The sequence below is a fragment of the Petaurus breviceps genome, unplaced genomic scaffold, assembly GCF_028583685.1.
Source record: "Petaurus breviceps papuanus isolate PSGF00001 unplaced genomic scaffold, PetGlider_PUasm1.0 91041, whole genome shotgun sequence".
NCBI classification, from domain to species: Eukaryota; Metazoa; Chordata; class Mammalia; order Diprotodontia; family Petauridae; genus Petaurus; species Petaurus breviceps.
The window spans coordinates 19,143,104-19,162,381 of record NW_027187400.1 but is presented as its reverse complement, the minus strand read 5'-3'; the positions used below and the strand labels follow the sequence as shown (position 1 = coordinate 19,162,381).

Below are 19,278 nucleotides of genomic sequence, written 5' to 3'. Positions count from 1 at the left end.
TCTCTCTCTCTTTCTCTGTCTCTCTCTCTCTCTCTCTCTCTCTCTCTCTCTCTCTCTGTCTCTGTCTCTGTCTCTCTCTCTCTCTCTGTCTCTCTCTCTCTTTCTCTCTTCCCTCTCCATGAGATTGTGTTATGTTCTGTCTTTTTTTTCAGTCATATCCAACTCTTCATAGCCCCATTTGGTATTTTCTTGGCAAAGATACTAGAATGGTTTGCCATTTCCTTCTCTAGCTCATTTTACAGATGAGGAAACTGAGGCAAACAGGGTTAAGTGACTTGCCCAGGGTCAGATTTGAACTCTGGCAGATGAGTCTTCCTGACTCCAGGCCCTACCCAGCTGCTCATGAGATTGCTTTCTGTTTACACCATATGTTGTATGTACACATTTGTTTGTATGTATTATCTCCTCCATTAGAATGTAAACTTCTTGAGGGCAGGGACAGTGTTTTTACCTTTCTCTGTATCCTCAGTGCTTAGTACAGTGCTTGACAGACATACAAAATGAAAACACTCAGTAAATCCTTATTGACCAACTAACCAGCTACCTGGCCATGGGCATGCCTCTTCACCTCTCTGGGCCTCAACTTCTTTATCCGATTAAATAAAATCCCTTCTAGCTCTAGATCTATGGTCCAACCTAAGTTCCTATGAATCTAAATCATTGTTGAGCAGTTTGATGATGGGCAAAAAGACTGAGTAATTTAAGTCTCAAGGTTGGGGATAACTTGGTTGGTTCAGACTTCATACTGAGTTCGTTAAAGGGATCTTTTTAGAGGGACCTGCTAAGACATAGTCACTTATCCGCAATAAAAAGGGAATACACCAAAAAAAATTCTCAGGCCCAGGGGACTTGATCCCCAAGTCTCATCTACATATCCTCAACAGGTGTCATTGCAGGCACAATCCACTCTCTCCATGGGGAGATGTTGTCAGAATATTTCACATTTCATCAATAAGCTTGTGACTATCTCAGGGGCTGGATCACAACTTGTCCTTTGAGCCAAAGTCCTAAATAATGACCTAGGCCTTCATCCCTTTGAGCTCACCAAAGCCTGACCATCCTTTTGTAATCAAGCTTCCACATTTTTGTTATTTTAGTCATTTCCCAATAGCATCTAACTCTTCATGATGCCATTTGGGGTTTTCTTGACAAAGATACTGGAGTGGTTTGTCATTTCCTTCTCCAGCTCATTGTACAGATGATGAAACTGAAACAAGTGACTTGCCCAGGGTCACACAGCTAGTAAGTATGTGAGGTTATATTTGAACCTAGGTCCTCCTCCTTCCAGGTCTGGCATTCTCTCTAGCTGCATTATTAGGATAACAGCCAAAATAAAATATTAGGCTATAATTACATACATTTGTCTCTGAAAGACGGTTTCTACAGGGACATAGAATTAAAAGTGGGAGATCGCTTAGAACGCAAAATGTTAGAGATGAGGACATGGGGACAAGGCATGTTAGACCTGGGAGGTACCTTAGTAAAGAGAGTGTCAGAGTTGAGAGGTATCTTAGAACCAAGGATGTCAGAGCTGAAGGGGGCCTTGGAGCAAAGGCTGTCAGAGTTTGAAGGGTCCTTAGAACAGGCTATATGAACACTGGTCAGGACTTAAGGACATTCAATGTCAGAGCCAGGAGGGACCTTAAAACATAGGAATTTCAGAGCTGAGAGGGTCCTTATAAAACAGAATGCTGGATCTAGTCAGAGGTTAATAAGTTCAAACTCCTCATTTTGCAAATGTGCAAATTGAGGCCAAGACAGAGGAAATGACATGTCCAAGGTCACATGGTAATTAGATCATTATTGGATGTGGTAGGTAGCATAGCTAATAGAGTGGTGGGCCTGGAGTTAGGAAGACCTGAATTCCAATCCAGCCTCAGACCCTTACTAGTTATACAACCCTGGACAAGTCACTTAACCCTATTTGCCTCAGTTTCCTCATCTGTAAAATAAGTTGGAAATGGCAAATCTCTACCATATCTTTACCCCAAAAAAACTCCAAATGAGAAAATGACCAAACAACAACAAAATATAGTAGGCCAGCAGGATTTTAGCTAGACTTTGAATTCTGTTCTTTTCACATAGAGGGACAAGGACAGAGAACCACTGAGGCCTCTTCTCCCTGAAAGAGCAGAGGGCACACAATAGCTAGGCAGATTGGTTACATACTTAACTGAACACCCACCGTGAAATCCCAATCCAGTTAAAGCCCAGCCCTTGTGCAGCCCAGACAGTCAAGTTTAATTAGGTCCCTGTGTCATTTTATCAACTCAAAAGCACCGCTGGAAACCTACCAAAATGTGTCAACATATGTTGAACTCGAATAAATTATACAACGGACTCATAACTCATAAATTTCCTAACAGACAATCCTTTCCCATGAGCTTAGCACAGTCCTGTCACAAAGCAGGCTCTTAATAAATGCATATTGACTAGCTGAACTATGAGGAAATACATTCATTCATTCATTCTTTAATTCATTGATTTATTCTTTCAATAAACACTTATTTGGCAACTACTCTGCCCTGAGCACTATAGTTATCAGGTCAGTGAGCATCTATTAAGTGTCTACCATGGGCCAAGTCCTTTGCTAAGTCTAGAAATACAAAGAAAGGCAAAAACAAACAAAAAAAAAGTTCCTGCCCTCAAGGGGCTGACATTCTAAGGGGAGGGGACAATGTGAATATAAACGGGTCCACACAAGATACAAAGCGATTAGATGGTGATGAGAGAGATGCAAAATTTAGATGAGACACAGCCCTTGCCCTCATGGGCATCTCAGCCACTGCCCTAACTGTCTAGTAGAGAGGAACAGAAAATAAGATACCAACCCATATAACTAAAATCCCAATTTCACGCGATAGTTGTTTTTAGAGATGCACACATTTTTACAGCACTTTACAATTTCCAAAGCATTTTTCATAAATTGTCTCATTGGATCCGCACAGGAAGTCTATAAGATAAGTGCTATTATCCCCACTTGGCAGATGAGGAAACTGAGGGTCAAAGAAGCCCAAGGTCACACAGTTAGTAAGTCTGAGAAAAGACTCCAGACTAGGTCTTCCTAACTTTCTGTCCAACCTTCTATCCACTAAATTATGCTATCTCTTTGGTGTCTGCCTCTCTGTGCAAATGTCAAGAATTCCTAATTACACATGCCACCTAATGCTGCTGCTAACTGGTTCTAATAAACTAGGACTTTGCCAAATTGTTCCAGGGGAACACTGCTGTAAATGAGAGGCAAGGTGGGATAGTGAGTGGGATCCTGGACGGCCCAATCTCCTACCTCAGACATCCATTAGCTGGGTGATTCTTTTTTTTTTTTTTTTAACTTTTTTTTTTTTTTATTAAGCAATCAGGGTTAAGTAACTTGCTCAAGGTTACACAGCCAGTTATTCAGTTATTTCATTTCTGGGTGTGGTGCTGAGTGTCTGAGCCCGGGATTCGATCTCCAGGTCGTTCTGACACTGGAGTCGGTGCTCTTACTCGCTGTGCTACCTGGCCTCCCCATAGCTGGGTGATTCTTAAAGCCTCAATTTCCACTTTTCTAAAGTGAAGATTAGTAATTTAGCATAAACAATTTTACAGCGTTATTGTGAGGAAAGTGTTTTAGAAATGTAGACCAAAATTGGGGAGGGGGGGAATAAAATACTATTAAATGGAAAAAGAAATTAAACTTCTGTTTGATTTCCAAAAAGAAAAAAAAAGTAGACTGTGTAAGCTCCGAGGTTTCCTTATTGCAATTACCAGTAGTGGGGACCCTAGGTTCTAGGATAACCCTGAGGAGGCAAGGGGTAGTTCTGGAATGCCAATGGCTTGAGCCCCCACTAGTGTGTTTTTCTCCCAGATTATCTGCTAAGAACCATTGAATCAGTCAGCCTTAAGTAGCTTTTAGAAAAGGGTATTTACTAAGGTGTTATAAGAAGAATAATTGTTTATATGTGCATATATATATATACATATACGTATATATGTGTATACACACACACACATATGGGAGACTATCCTAGAAATACATTTGTAGTCCAGGAGAAAGTGAACTCAAGCTTAGAGTGCACATATGTGACCAAGGGTAGCTCACAGTTATTGGGTGCTCAAAATTTCCTTTTTCTGTTTATGAGATGTTCAAGACCATTCAAAGAAGGCAAAATCCAGTCCCAGTGGGGTGGGTGGTGTAATGGGAATGGAAATTTGAAGATCTTCCCTGCCCCCTAATATGTCAAATATAATCACATGGAGTCTATGGTGGGAGGAGTTTGCTGAAGGGTGGGGCAGAACCCACAGGAAGCTCAAGTCAAAGCAGTTAGAGGTGGAGGGAGGAGAGGATGCAGACAAGGAGACAGCTAGGCTTGTGAGTGTTTGTTTTTTGGGAAGGCTAAAGGATGGTGTGGCTCCCTGCTGTGTTATGGTGTATTAACTTCTTTGTTGCTATGATGGATTTGGTTTCTTGGTGTTGGGATTTGGTTTTCTGGTGTCAGAATAAATGTTTTGCTTCTGTCTTCTATATGGAGAGTCTTATATTTTGCAATTCATATACATAGTTGGTGCTGTTGCATTGGTGCTACAGTAGGGGAAGGAGGAAGGGAAATCTGGCTGAGGTTGAAGCCAAAGCCTCTACCCTCCACCTTCCAGATGGTTCCTTCTCAGGAGTTCAGCTAGAACACTACACTCACTTCAGTTTCTGGAATTTCCTCTTAATAACAACAGCAACAACAATGATAATAATAGCTAGCACTTACATAGTAATTTAAGGTTTGCGAAGCAGTTTACAAATATTTTCTAATATCATCCTCCCAATAATTTTTACTCTTCCTGACTCCAGGTCCAGAACTCTATCCATTGTACCACTTAGCTGACAACTCTCTATCCTTCTAAACTCAACTGATAATAATATATAATTCATAGACAATAATAGCTAATATTTATAATATAGTGCTTTCCAAGTATTACCTCATTTGATTCTCACAACAACCCTGTGAGGTAGGTGCTGATATGATGAGGAAACTGAGGCAAACAGGGATTAAGTGATTTACCCAGGGTCACATGGCTAGTAAGTGTCTATGGGCAAATCTGAATTTAGGTCTTCCCGACTCCAGGCCCAACACGCTACTCATTGTGCCTTCTATATATGATCCCTGGAACATGGTCAAGATTCCTCAGGAGGCCTTTTTGTACTTTGTTTAGGGTCTTTTATATGCCAGGAGATGGACGGATTGTTTTCGGTCTTCCTCAGATTTGAAACAGGTTCAGTTTTATCTACAACTGAATTCCCAAGCTCCAGCAGAGTAAAAGGAATCCCCTTTGTAAGCACAAGGAAAAAGATGAATAACAGAACGAGAAGTTTCTTTTTGTGCTTCTGCCTGCCCTTGTCCCCAAAATGCCACATCCTTAAAAAAAAAAAAAAAACAGCAGAGTCAAGTAAACCATTCTAGGCAGCAAGAGAAACAAATGTGATTGTATCTGTTTTACTGTGGCTTTTACCTGTACTTTAGATACATTAAAGGAAATGTATCAGTACTAGGCCTGGAGTCAGGAAAGACCTGAGTTCAAATGTAGCCTCAAAGTCTTACTAGCTGGGTGACCCTGGGCAAGTCACTTCACCCAGTTTACCTCAGTTTCTTCATCTGTAAAATGAGCTGGAGAAGGAAATGGTAAACCATCTTTACCAAGAAAACCCCAAATGGAGTCAGACATGACTGTAACAACTGAACAAAAACAATTTTTTAAAAAAAGAATGGAAAAGAAATATGAGTTGTTAGAAATGGATTCTCAATTGAACTATCAATATGAGGGGATTTGCGAAGTTACAGAATGTGTGTGTGTTGGGGGGGCAATGTTATAATTTATTAATAATTTTTTAGGCTCAAATCAAGTATTTACTTTCTACATGAGACTTTTCTTGATCCCCCATTCCCCTCAATAGTTAACACCCCCCCACACACATACACACACATCCAATTATTTTAATTTTTATTTTGTATCTCTTGTTTTGACATGTCTGTATTCATGTTGTTTTTCATCCATAGAATACAAGCTCCTTGATGGTAGGGGAATGTCTCTTTTTTTGTCTTTTTCAATCTCCAGTGCCTTGAATGAACACAGGGGTATTTAATAAATGCCTGTTGAATGAAGGACTAAATACAATCTATTTCGAAATGATTTTGTTTCCTTTCTAGCTATAAGGAATTATTCATAATCCTCTCTCTTCACCTTACAAGTTAGGGCATTGGGGCCCAAAGTGGAGTGAGGGGAGTTATATGTTCAAGATCACACAGATCCCAAATAGCATTGGCAGAGCCAGAACCCGTCCCTCTTCCCCAGCTGTTAGGTGGCATGTGCTTCAGCCAACTAGATGCCCTCCTAAGTTGCTTTCAAACAATTACAGCCCATTCTCAGTTAGAGAGCTCCCCATAGCCCTTGTAGAACAATTTCTCTAGAGGCAAAAGATCGTAAAAACTGGTTTTGAACTTCAAAGAGTTGGCTAACTACCAGGAGGAAGATTCAGAAATGACCCTTTTCTGCAGCAAAACTTGAGGAAGTCCCAACTTGACAGATGTGACTAGAAATAATCTTTTGGCTCAGCCATGACTGTGGGCGGGTGGTTCTCAATCATTTCAAGCCTAAGGGTAACCTTAATAGTTATACTGTTACAAATTCACACTGAAAAACAAATTTAAAAAAACTACTACCATGAATTCAGCAATGCTTTTTAAAATGATTGGGGTTTTTTGGCTTTTTAACAGCACTGATAATACATTCAAAAAATAGCCATATGTGTGCAAGGCCTATTATTTAATAAGAAAGAATGTGTCATTGTACATACATTGTACATACAATGAGTCATCTTGCAGAGTTTGTTGGCACCAAATAAAGATCAAAGTGACAATGCTTAGTGCACACAGGACCCTTGCAATAGCCTTGTAATAAACAAAGAATAATAGTTTGCATTAATAGAGCACTTTAAGGTTTGTACTCCGGTATTTTTGCCAAGGAAACCCCAAATGGGCTCACTAAGAGTCAGACACAACTGAAAAACTACTATAGCTAAGTAGCATAATGGATAGAGTGCTGGGACCAGTGTCAGGAAAATGTGATTCCAAATCCTGTCTCAAACACTTACTAGCTGTGTGACCTTGAGCAAGTCATATAACTTCTGTTCACCTCAGTTTCCTTCAACTGTAAAATGGAGTTAATAACAGAACCTGCCCTCAGGATTATTGTGGGGATTGAAAGTGTTTTGCACAGTGCCTAGTACATAGTAGGCATCATATAAAGACTTATTTTCTTCTCTTTAAAATTGTTTTCTTTTTGAAAAATTATGAATTTAAGCATCAATAAGCATGCATTCTTCAATATACAAAAAGGATAGGAAAGAACATTCTATGCAAATCTATAAACTTCTCTTACATAGTTTTTTTTAAAGCAAATATTAAATTTCACACAATAGTCATTAGTAGCATTCCTACTATATGTGAGACACTGTGCTAGGTGCTTGGGATACAAAGAAAGGTGAAACAAACAAACCCTTCCTGCCCTCAAAGAGCTCACAGTCTAATGACAGAGACATGGAAGTAACTAAGTAAAAACAAGATATGTACAGGATAAATCAGGTAAGTAACAGAATTGTTACAAAAGTAACAAAACTGCTCCACTTAACAGCTGCTGTCTTCTGTGTATTTTATTTCTTCAAGTTTCCCCGATATTCTCTCCTCTCGCCTCCCAAATCACCAAAGTATAATTTATTGGCTAAAGAGCTAGCCTTGAATTACTGAAGCCTTGGGTTCAAATCCTGCTATTGACACATGGCTTTGTGACCCTGGGTAAGTCATTCACAGTCTTTGTGCTTTTGGTAATTCTCTCAGAATATAAATTGCAGACAAGGAGCTGATCTGCATTGTTAGAGCCTGCTTTCTCCCCTGGGAGTCCCCTAAACCAGTGAAATTTTAGGTCCAGTCCCCAGCCTTCCGTGGTAACCAGTAAGTACAGTCAGTTTTTAGCTTCCTGCAGAGTTCCATGTTACCTCCCAAGGAATCTAAGCTCCCTCCCCTCCTCCTCTCCTTATCATTTGCTTTCTATTTGCTGATTTGTGAATTGCTGCATTGCCAGATTATAAAATCCTTGAGGGTTAGGATCTGCTTCCTACCACCTTTGGAACTCCAGTGACTAGCTGGGGGCCTACTGTTTATTGTTTAATCAATGTTTTGTTGAAATGAGCTGAATCTTTCCCTCAGGGGTCCTTAGACTGCAAGGTAGGAACTCCTGGTCTTGTAGTTCCATCATTCTCAGTCTGATCCAACTCTTCATGACTCCATTTGGGGTTTTCTTAGCAAAGACACTGGAGTGGTTTACTATTTCCTTCTCCAGATCATTTGACAGCTGGACTCCACAGAAATGACTGAACAACAGTAACTACTTCCTGAGTCCAAGTCTATCTATTGTCTCACATAGCTGCCTAAAAGCTCTTAACAGAGCTGTCTGTCAGGTAATGCTACTATGTGAGGTAATGAGTTCCCCATCACTAAGGATTGTCAAGCAATGACTGTGTGACCCCTGGGGAAGAGGGGGAAATGCTATCAATAGCCTGGAGGATAAAGCCTTAGCATTCTCTCAGGTTTAGTATGTCCAGGAGGTATTCAATAGGAACTTAGATTTTAAGAGGACCACTTGAGGTACCTGGAATTCCAAACTTTCTTATTTATAGATGAGGAAATGGGACCCCGGAGAGGGAATATGACTTTTGTGAAGTCGAAATGGCTGTGTAATGGTGGGTTGAGCACTCACCCCCTTTCCTGATCCCAGAGTGTCCACTAACCAAGTAGTAAATGCTTCTTGAATTGAATTGATAGGGCTCCTGATGACTTGTAAGACTTGGAGTAAGAAGATCTAGGAGGCCCCTTCCAAATCTGTCCTTTGTCCATGGTCACGCAGGGAGCCCAAATTCCAACCCTGTTTCTATGACTTCCACGACACCCAAGCTACCGCTAAGAGCTCCATGAGGACAGGAACTGGGTGTGTTTTTTTCTTCTCCCCTTTGTATGGCCCCCAAAGTGGGCTTTGAATAAATATTCGTTGAGTGCGTGAGCGAGTGAGTGAAGCAAGCACAATTCACACCGGAGACAAATCCAAGCGGCTGCGGAAGGATTGTTACTAGGATGGGTGTCTCCCTTGTCAGTGAGGGTTTCACCTGACAACCTCGCCACTTGGGCTATTCTGCCTGGCCAGGTCAAGCGAAGGAAGGCCTCCGCCCCGGGCCACACGTCCTGGTCTCCACCAAGAGGAGGACCCGAAGGAAGGATGCCCCCAAGATTCAGGGGTTCTTACCCGCTCCCCTGCCTCCGCACCGCCCATAGAAGAAGGCTCTAGGACCCTGACAGGGTATAGTAGAGTAGGGCTGGGCCCGGCAGGGCAGGCGGGGCGGTCTGGAGGCCCGGGGCTGCTGGAGGGGCGTGGGTCTGGGAGGAGGGCGAGAGCAGACTCGTTTTCTGTGTGGCTTCCTCCTTCTCCATCTCCTCCCATCGATCACCTCTTTCTCTTTCTTCCTCTCTTGCACACTTACACATACACACGCGCTCACTCCTCGCCTTCCCCATTCCTGTTCTTCCCTCCCCCGGGAACCCCAGCCCGCCGCGGGAGGCGGGCCGGCGGGAAGCTGGGGGTGGTCCGCCTGGAGGGCAGCGCCGAACTCCTCCCGAGGTGAAAGAGGAGGCGGCTGCTGTGGGGAGGAGCCCTAGCAGGGAACGGACGGACTGCCAGCTTGGGGAGCGGACAGGCAGCACAGGTGAGCGCCCCGCCAGGTAGAGCCCGCGCCCCTCCCGATCCCAGCGGCCCAGGCAGAGCCAGGGCGCGCCACCCCGACCCCCGCAGGTCCCAACTCTGCCTGCTTCCCTGGGGGTCCTAGCTTCGGGAGGGGACTCCGGGGGTCTCTGACATGGAGCCAAGGCCGAGGTCTGGGTCGGCCAGTTCTTCCCCTCTCCCTCGATCGAACTGGGGTTCCCCGCCTCATACCCGGGCTGCGACAGCCACGCCCCCCTCCGGGCTGGTCTGAGCCGGGGGCTTGGGAGTCCACCTTCCTCCCTACCTCCATCTCCTCTGCAGGGCTGCGCCGACCACTCCCCCCACCCCGAGTTCGTGAGGTAGGGTCAGTTTGGGGGCATCTCCTCCCTCGTTCTGGAGCAGACAGTCGCCCTCCGGCCTCCCCAGACCCCGGACTTCCCATCCAGTCCCTTCGCATCCTTCGGATCACATCCTATCCCCCTGTCGGTCTGCTCTGGGGCAGCGCTCCAGCCCTCTGCCAGCCTCTTGGCCAGGGACTTTACCCCTTGGCCGCCACTGAGGCTCCGAGCACCCCCCCCCCCCCCCCCCCCACACACACACATACACACCCATCCCCCACCTTCTCCCCGCCTTCGGAGGAGAAGGAGGAGGAGGAGGCTCTGCTGGAAGGACCCGCCCCCCTGATCCCGAGTCCCGCAGCTGGCGTTCAGTCCTCTCCCTCCTCCCTGACCTCCACCATCTCTGGCCGGGGATCTTCGACTCGATCCCCTACACACACACCTAGCTCCCCCTGCCGTGGTTGTGAGTCTCGGTTTCTGCTCTTGGCCTCGGCATTCTCCGGGCAGAAATTTCTGTTTGGTTTAAGAAGGCTTCCCGAGGCTAGCGAGAGAAGGCAATGAGTCCTGAGGGCTTCAGTAGTTGGTGGGGAGAGAGGCACAAAGTGGGCAAGAAATTGACCTTACTTAATTGACTTTATGGAGGGGCCTCCTGATGGCAGTCTAGGACTGGGGGGGGGGGGGCAGAAAGAGGCTGTTCTCTCCAGAATGTCTTGGAAGTCAATAATAGAACGTGCATTTACCAAGCTCCAACGGTGTGCCAGCCATTGTCCTAAGCGCTCAGGATACCGGGACAGATTGGGACGGTCTCACCCTCTGTTTTCTGGAAGTCAGAGGATTGAATTCACTGCCTCCTTGACCTTGGGCAAGTCGCTTCCCAGAAGGCCTTTTGTTTCCTTAGATGAGGCTATGAGATCTCTTCCAGATTGAAATGTCTGCCCATTCCATCAAATCATCTCATCTCTGGATCTTGGCAACACAGGGGGCATTGTCTGAGTGGAAACTCCCCAGGGTCTGAAGGAACTCATCCTTGCACCCAGTGGCCCCAGTCATTGCAAAGGTTAGCTGCATGAGGGCAGATAGGTTATGCATTAATAAAACCCACTTTAGGGGTTGTCCCTATGCGGGCACAGTGCCTGCCCTGTACTTTACAACCAAGGTGCTCGCAACTGCTGCCCAGGACTGGTGTTAGGCTGGCTCAGGGCCTTTGGCTCCAGCTGGATTCATAAAAATCCTTATGCTTTGGGAGGTATCATGTTTTCACAGGTGGCAATTTTCAAAACCCTCCTTTGAGATTCAAGTGAACATCTTCCCCCAGTTGTAAAGGGCTGGACAAAGAGATGCTTTGCCAACAGATTGAACTCCTCTCTAGGTTACTTCTGGCAAAGTGAATTTGGAGTCAGAGGGTCTGGGTTCAAATGTGACTCTTCTCATGTGATCTTGGACAAGTTTTGTTTGCTCTTGTGCAAAATGAAGAAGTTGGCCATGACCTCAAAAATCTTTCCCTTCTGTCATTCTGTGTGCATGAAATTTAGAGATATGTTAGTTTAAAGGGCTAATATTAGAACATACGTTGAGAGATGAAAGCCCCTTGGGAGGTGCCATCTAGCTTTTTGTTGTTGTTCAGTTGTGTTTGACTCTTCCTGCCCTGATTTGGGGTTTCCTCAGCAACGATACTGGAGTGGTTTACAATTTCCTTCTGCAGCTTATTTTCAGGTGAGAAAACTGAGGCAAAGAGGTTTAAGTGATTTGTCCAGGGTCAGTAAAAGTGTGAGACCAGATCTGAATTTAGGAGGAGTCCCGAGTACTCTATCTACTTGGCTACCTAGCTCTCCCAAAGACATGGAGTCCTAGTCTGAAGCTATGTAGAGGTTCCACACTCCTATAGCAGTTTAGGATAACACCCACCATGCTTTGGAATGGCAGTCACTATGGTAGCATAATCCTCATGATTTTACAGCTGAAGAAACTGAGGACCAGAAAGGTGGTCCTCCCCAGGGTCCTACAGGTAATAAGTTACAGTCAGGATTTGCACTCAGGGCCTTTGGCTCCAAGTTTAATGCAATTTCTGCAGTATTACACATGGAAGAAAGGAACCTCCCCCCAAATGGTCTGAAAGTGACCCTTATGAAAAAATTAAACATGAGAGCCACCTTAAGGGGAAGACACTTCCCAGTGAATGTGGCCAGAATCAGAGAAATGGCAAAGATTCAATCTCTGCTCTTTTTAGAAAAGCATCCAAAAGTGCTTCTGTGGGATGTTGTAACCAGTTCCCAACTGGTTGGTTTCCTTGCCCTTGGCCACTGACATCCCCCATGCTGAGCTGTCACAATTCTGATGGGTCCAATTTCCAGTTTTCTTCTTATACAAATGTGTTTAGCCTACAAGTGATTTCTTTGAAGTCCGGATCTAAGATTTTTTTCAGGCCTTGTGAGTCTGAGCCAAGTCAACTCTGCCTGGTTAGTTTAGTGGGTGTAGACCCAAGGAGGAGATAGAGAAGCAGGAAGGAGGTCTTTCCCACTTGACCCGTCTTTGGACATTTTCTTCTAATAGCTTGCCAACAGCATCTTTAATTTCTCTTTTAGCATTTCCTAAGTCATTTCAATAGTTACTTCCAGGACACCAAGAATTCTTTTACTTCTTTTACTTAAAAAAAAAAAGAGTTGCATGATGTAAGATTAGGAGGGAGAGCTGTCCAGGGAAAGAATTTTGGATTAAGTCAAAAGACCCGAGTTAGGATCCTGGCTCTACCATTGACTATCTTTATGGCCTTGGTAACTTCTCTGGGCCTCAGTTTCCTCATCTGTAAAGTGAGTGGTTGGGTGAGATCAGACAGTGTCAGACATGAAGCCTAAATGCAGCCTGCAGCCCAGGTGCACTCAAACCGGATGGAAATATGATTGGGAAATATTTAACAAAAGAAAAATACGACAAAACATAGCTAAATATATTTTAAAACTAAGTCAGTATTTGGCCAAGAGGGATCCTTCTGTATAAGATTAAGGGATCTCATTTCTGCTTGAGTTTGATGGCCCTGTCCTTAGAGGACCTCTGGAGTTCCTTGCAGCTTCAAATCTGTGACTTTGAGATCCCAGTGAAAATAGGTTTGATTCCACTGCAGGGGGCATTGATAAAGGTCCTACCCATCTCTAAATATCTCCGTACCTGTTTGTAGTTGAGTGAGGTTTCTTGAATGGGGGACTAATAGTTTTCATTCCATAATCTTGAAGACAAAGCTTAAACCACAAGTCACTGATCCTACCCAAAATGTTCTAAGGTTGGAGGAGACTGTGTGGGACATTACTTTGGAGTCACAGGACCTGAATTTGAATCCTTACTTTTCCACTTTTACCCTGTATGATCGTGGGCAGTCTGCTTTCTTTTCTGGTGTCCTGTTTACTCATCTGGAAAATAAGAGGGTTAGATAAGACAACCTTTAATGTTCCTACTTCTAGGATCCAATGAAATAACCAGTCCATTAAAGCTTTGAAATTCTAGGATTCAGTTCTCTGGGTCTAACGTCCACTGAAATGTAAATGACTACTACTGAATCCTTTATTGGGAGGAGAGTTTGGGAAAGAGGAAAGGAGATCTACCAAGGTACCTTGCCCATGATAGGGGTAAGCATAGGCTCCAAGGAGAAGGTAAAATGTAAGGAAAGGGAGTTTGGGGATTTCCTACATTGACTTGGTCCTTTGGCTCTATAATGACACATTGTTTTCAGGTGTGCCAAATACTTTCCTTATAAGTGGTATTACTTATAGTAATATATGATAGATAGATGATAGATAATATATACAATACTATACTATATATAATATATACCATATTATATAATTATACATATATTACTTATAGTAGTGAGTAGTATTAATAGTTGTGCAATTATTATTTTTGTCCCAGTTTTTCAGATAAGGACACTGAGGTACAGAGGTAAAAGGACTTGCCTAGTATCATATAGCTAGTAAATGTTGGAGCTGGGATCTATAAGGAAGCATAGTACAGTGGAAAGAACTGTGGAGCTGTAGTCAGAGGATTTGGGTTCAAATCTTGCCTTTGCTGTTTACTGTGTGATATTGGGTAAATCAGTTAACCTTCCTAGTCCTCAATTTCCTCATCTGTCAAATGATTAGTTTGAACTAAATGGTCTCTTCCTGCTCTAGATATATATCCTGGTTTGTTTGTTTTTTTGAGTTGAAATGACCAATTGCAGATAAACTATGGACCTGAAAGAATCGATCAACAGGCATCCGTTGAGAGTAAGAAGAACCAAGTGTGTTATTTGATGCAAGAAAATCTCATTTTACCATGCAATAAATATTGACATTCCACTATATCTATTTTCTATGCCTGATGTATTGAGGGAGAGCATGTACTGTATTAGTTGAAACTGCCTCTTTGAGGAATTCTTAAATTCTAGTCCTTGTATGCAGCAGGACAGCAGCTTGGTGCCTCAGTAAATGGCCTGGAGTCAGGAAGACCTGAGTACAAATTTGAACTCAGACATTTACTAGTTATGTGACCCTGGGCAAGTCACTGCACCCTGTTGGCTTCAGTTCCTCATCTGTAAAATGAGCTGGAGAAGGAAATGGCCAACCCCTCCAGTATCTTTGCCAAGAAAACCCCAAATGGGGTCACAGAGAGTCAGGATTGACACAACTGAACAACAACAGCAGTTTGTTTAGTATGAAAGGTTTGTCATGTGCTCAGGCCTGTGCTAAGACAAAAATAAAAGCATTTCAGCTCTCAAGAAGTTTGCTTTCTATTGAGGGATACGGTGTCCACAAATAAGTATATGCAGAATACATACAAGATAGGGAGGGCTCTAGGAACCAGGGGCATCAGGAAAGATGGAGATGATGGTGCTTGAGTGGTCTTGAAGGAAGAGAGGAATTCTAAGAGGCAGAAGAGGGAGCAGTTTCAAGGCGTGGGAGATAGGCAGTCCAAAGCCAGGGGACTGGGATGGGCAGTGGAGAGTGGCATGCAAGGCAAGTAGGCTAGCCTGGCCAGACCCAAGAGTGGGAAGGGGAATAATGTGAAATAAGGTAGGGGTGGAGGGTTTGGAGGGAAAGGGGAAAGCTCACACTGTTTAGACATGGTGTAGCTGATACCCTCAACTGATCACAAATTAGGCTTGGAAGAAACTTTAGAGACCCTCTAACTAAACCTTCTTTAGTAAAGTTTCTCCTGCCCATCCTCCTACCGCTCTTGCTTTTACTGTTCAAATCGGGCTTCTGGGTGGGGAGGAGCAAGCTGCCCAAGGCTCAGGATATTTTTTCCTTCTAGTGTGAGAGAACAGCAACAGGGGAGTTGCTTTAAAAGGACAAAGCTGCCAGTTGGAGAACTACTGGGCAGTGCCCAGATTAACATTCACTGCCTGTCAGAGTCAAGTCCCCAGAGGCTGGTCCAGTGGAAAGAATGCTCTCTTGGAAATAAAAGGAAAGAGATTTGAGCCCTGCCTCTGCCCACTCACTACCTGTGGGGCCTTGGGCCAGTCACTACCCCCACTCTGGGTCTCAGTTTCCCTCTATCTAAAATAAAGGGGATGCAGTAGAGGACCCCTATGGACCCATTTATCTTTGAAGCTGTGCTTCTTACTTTGGGCAAATTGCTTCCCTTTTCCTCCAAGGTAAAATAAGGGGGTCATGAAGATAACAAACTTCAAGGGTAGAATTTGAAACTGGTTCCTCTGAATCAAGACCATAAACCACCCTTCCTCCCTAGTCTTGGAGTCAGGAGACCCATGGTGTGAATTTCAATTCTGATACTGAATCTTTGAACATAGTGACTTAATCTCTCTGAAAGCTGTTTTTCTCATCTATAAAATGGGATAATGACAATTGATTAACTTAACTCAGGAGCTGTTCTGAGTATGTAAAGTTCTCTGATGGCCTCACAGTGACTTGCAGGTGGCCCTGGGCTCTCAGAGACTATACTTGTGTCCAAGATCTGGCAGATCCCACTGACCTCCAGAGGCTTTGAGTGTGTGCCTGGTATTGTGGTGCATGTCTGTCTGTCACCCAAATGACCAACCTAGCTAAGTTTGGAAAACCCCAGCCCTTAGTTGGGTGCAGGGTGGCAGGATTTCCATCTGCAGCTGCTCTCAGAGACATTCACCTATGTTAAAGAGGCTCATGGTTAGATTTCGTCCCTACTTCAAACCAAACATTCATTCCACCTTTCTTCCTCAAATTCTGGGACTTAGCTCAACTCTTCCAACAGTCTCCACTATTTTCTCATTTCTAACTTCCAATACTTATAGCACAATGCCTGGAAAACAGTAAATGCTTACTAAATGTTTATTGAATTCTGACTTCTCTTTGGGAGCAGGATGGTCATGAGAAAGCCCTCAATTTGAAACCAGGGGACTAGGGACTGTAGTTCCTTACTAGCTGTGTGACCTTGGACAAATTAGTTTCCTTTTCTGGGACTCATTTTTCTCCTCTGGAGAAATAGACTTGGACTAAATGACCTTTGAGCTTCCTTCCAACTTGAAATCTTTTTTTTAAATTAATTAATTTATTTTTAGTTTTCAACATTCACCTTTATATGATTTTGAGTTCTAAAATTTTCCCCCACCCTTCCCTCCTCCCTCCTCAAGACAGCAAGCAATCTGATATAGGCTATACATGTACAATCATGCTAAACATGTTTCCACATTAGTCATGTTGTGAAAAAAGAATCAGAACAAAAGTGAAAAAAACATGAGAAAGAAAAAACAAAAAAGGAGAGAAAATAGTATGCTTTGATCTATATTCAGACTCCATAGTTATTATTATTTTTTTTGCTTTTTGGAGGGGCAATTGTGGTTAAGTGACTTCCCCAAAATCACATGACTAGTTAAGTTTTAAGTGTCTGAGGCCAGATGTTGAACTCAGGTCCTCCTGACTCCAGGGCCAGTGCTCTATTCACTGCACCACCTAGCCACCCCCCCCCCCCCCATAGTTCTTTATCTGGATGTGAACAGCATTTTCCATCTTTAGTCATTTGGAATTGTCTTAGATCATTACATTGCCGAGAAGAGCTAAATCTAACAAAGTTGGTCATCTCACAATATTGCTGTTACTGTGTACAATGTTCTCCTGGTTCTGCTCACTTCACTCAGCATCAGTTCATATAAATCTTTCCAGGTTTTTCTGAAATCCACCTGCTCATCAATTCTTGTAGCACAATAGTATTCCATTACATTCATATAGCACAACTTGTTTGGCCATTCCCTACTTGATGGGTATCCCCTCAATTTCCAATTCTTTACCACAACAAAAGAGCTGCTATAAATGTTTTTGTACTTGTGGGTCCTTTTCCCATTTTTATGATCTCTGGGATACAGACCTAGCACTGGTATTGACTGGTCAAAGTGTATGCACATTTTTATAGCCCTTTGGGCATAATTCCAAATTGCTCTCCAGAATGGTTGGATCATTTCCCAATGCCATAAACAATTCATTAGTGTTCCAATTTTCCCACCTCTTCTATAACACCAGCTTGAAATCTTTGAAGCTTCAAAACTCTCAGAGTCTTACTTTCCTCATCTGTAAAATGGGGACAATATCATCTATACTACCCACCTCCTAGGATTAGTTATTGGTGAGGAAGTGCTTTTTAAGCCTTAAGAGCTATAGAAATATGAGGCTATTTATTTTTTAATTAAATTGGTGCAGAGAATTCCTGATGAAGAAATTCCTAACATCAGTGAGGAGACTTACCTCCTTGGAAACTTGTGGTCTTCCAGTTACATGGGGGCACTGACAGGTTAAGCCCTGTGCACAGGGTCACACAGTGTGTGTCCTAAGCAAGGTGTAGAAATCCTGGTCTGTGGAGGGGAATCTTGTGTCTGCCCTTGATTTATGATAACCATAAAACTTATCTTTTTCTCTTCCTCAGCCTTCAGTAATTCCCAGCAACTGAGGTTAGGCTTGCCTTTGAGCAGAAAATTGAGTGGAAGTGAAACCTGGGCTTCCCCAGTGCCTTGAGCTCCAATGGGAAATTGCAGGATTGGATGGAAAGGGTGACAAAGATTACAGGACTTCTGAAGGAACTAGGGATGGGTTCCTGGGAAGGGAGCTAATTATCTTGTAGGGTGATCTTGGGTTTTGGGCCAAAGGGTCTCTGCTCAGTTTTCCATTGATTCTCTGTTAGCCACATTTTTGATTCTTCAATTCATTTCAATTATGTCTCCCCTTGGTGGATTAGCTATAACAATTTTTAACCTCAACCTCCTGCATACTCGTGTGCTTTGGATCAAGGAATTTAGCATTAGGGTTGAGGATTGCTGATCTAGAGGTCTAGGGCTAGGCTACCTCCTCTCATTTACAGATGAGTGTGGACATCTTTACAGATGGGGCTCAGAGTGGTTGTAAGACTTACCCTAGGCTACTCAGTGTCAGGAATGATTTGAATGCAGGTCCTCTCATTATATGCAATGCTATCTCTGCCTGAATGAGTCATAATTAAGTAGATTTTTTTTTAAAAAAGTCACAAAACAAATAATGAGCAAAACAGACATTTTTCATATCATCAGCCACATTTGGGATTACTAATCCCCTCCCATTAGCATGGGTTTCCACTTCAAACTGGTAAATGATATTAGGGTAGTTAGGTGGAGCCTAATAGAGCAGTGAGCCTGGAGTCAAGATGATTCATCTTCCTGAGTTCAAATCTGGCCTCAGACATTTACTAGCTGTGTGACCCTGGGCAAGTCACTTAACCCTGTTGGCCTCAGTTTCCTCAACTGTAAAATGAGCTGGGGAAGGAAATGGCAAATCACTCCGGTATCCCTGCCATGAAAACCCCAAGTAGGGTTACAAAGAGTCAGACATGACTGAACAACAACAAAATGTATATTAAGCTTCACTTTCAAGGAAGGAAAAATGCAAAGACAAAAAAAAATTAAACAAGCCCTGTCCTTGACAGCTAGGTAGTACAGTGGTTAGAGTGCTGGACTCGCAGTTAGGAAGACCTTAGATACTATCTGTGTGATCTTGAGTAAATCACTTAACCACTGCTTGCCTCAGTTTCCCTCATCTATAAAATGGGAGGGTTGGCCTCTGAAGCCCCTTCTAACTCCAGAGTTAGGATCCTAAGACTGCTCTGGATTGCACAGTTAACTGTCCGAAGAAGGATTTCAGCCTGCCTCTACTAAATAGAGCCAAGGACTCTTTCTACAGCA

General features: G+C 43.4%; 1 protein-coding gene across 5 annotated transcripts in view; it reads left to right on the top strand.

Moving 5' to 3' along the window:
* TMEM51 (transmembrane protein 51) overlaps positions 1-19,278 on the top strand; it is a 93,271-nt gene that overhangs the window by 7,273 nt on the left and 66,720 nt on the right. For 4 of the 5 annotated variants that reach the window (XM_069078473.1, XM_069078469.1, XM_069078472.1 and 1 more), the window contains exon 1: positions 9,542-9,778. The exons of the other annotated variant lie outside the window; for it this stretch is intronic. The gene's annotated coding sequence lies outside the window, so the exon portion shown is untranslated. Of the gene's footprint in view, positions 1-9,541; positions 9,779-19,278 lie in introns of those variants that run through there. 5 annotated transcript variants of the gene reach the window in all.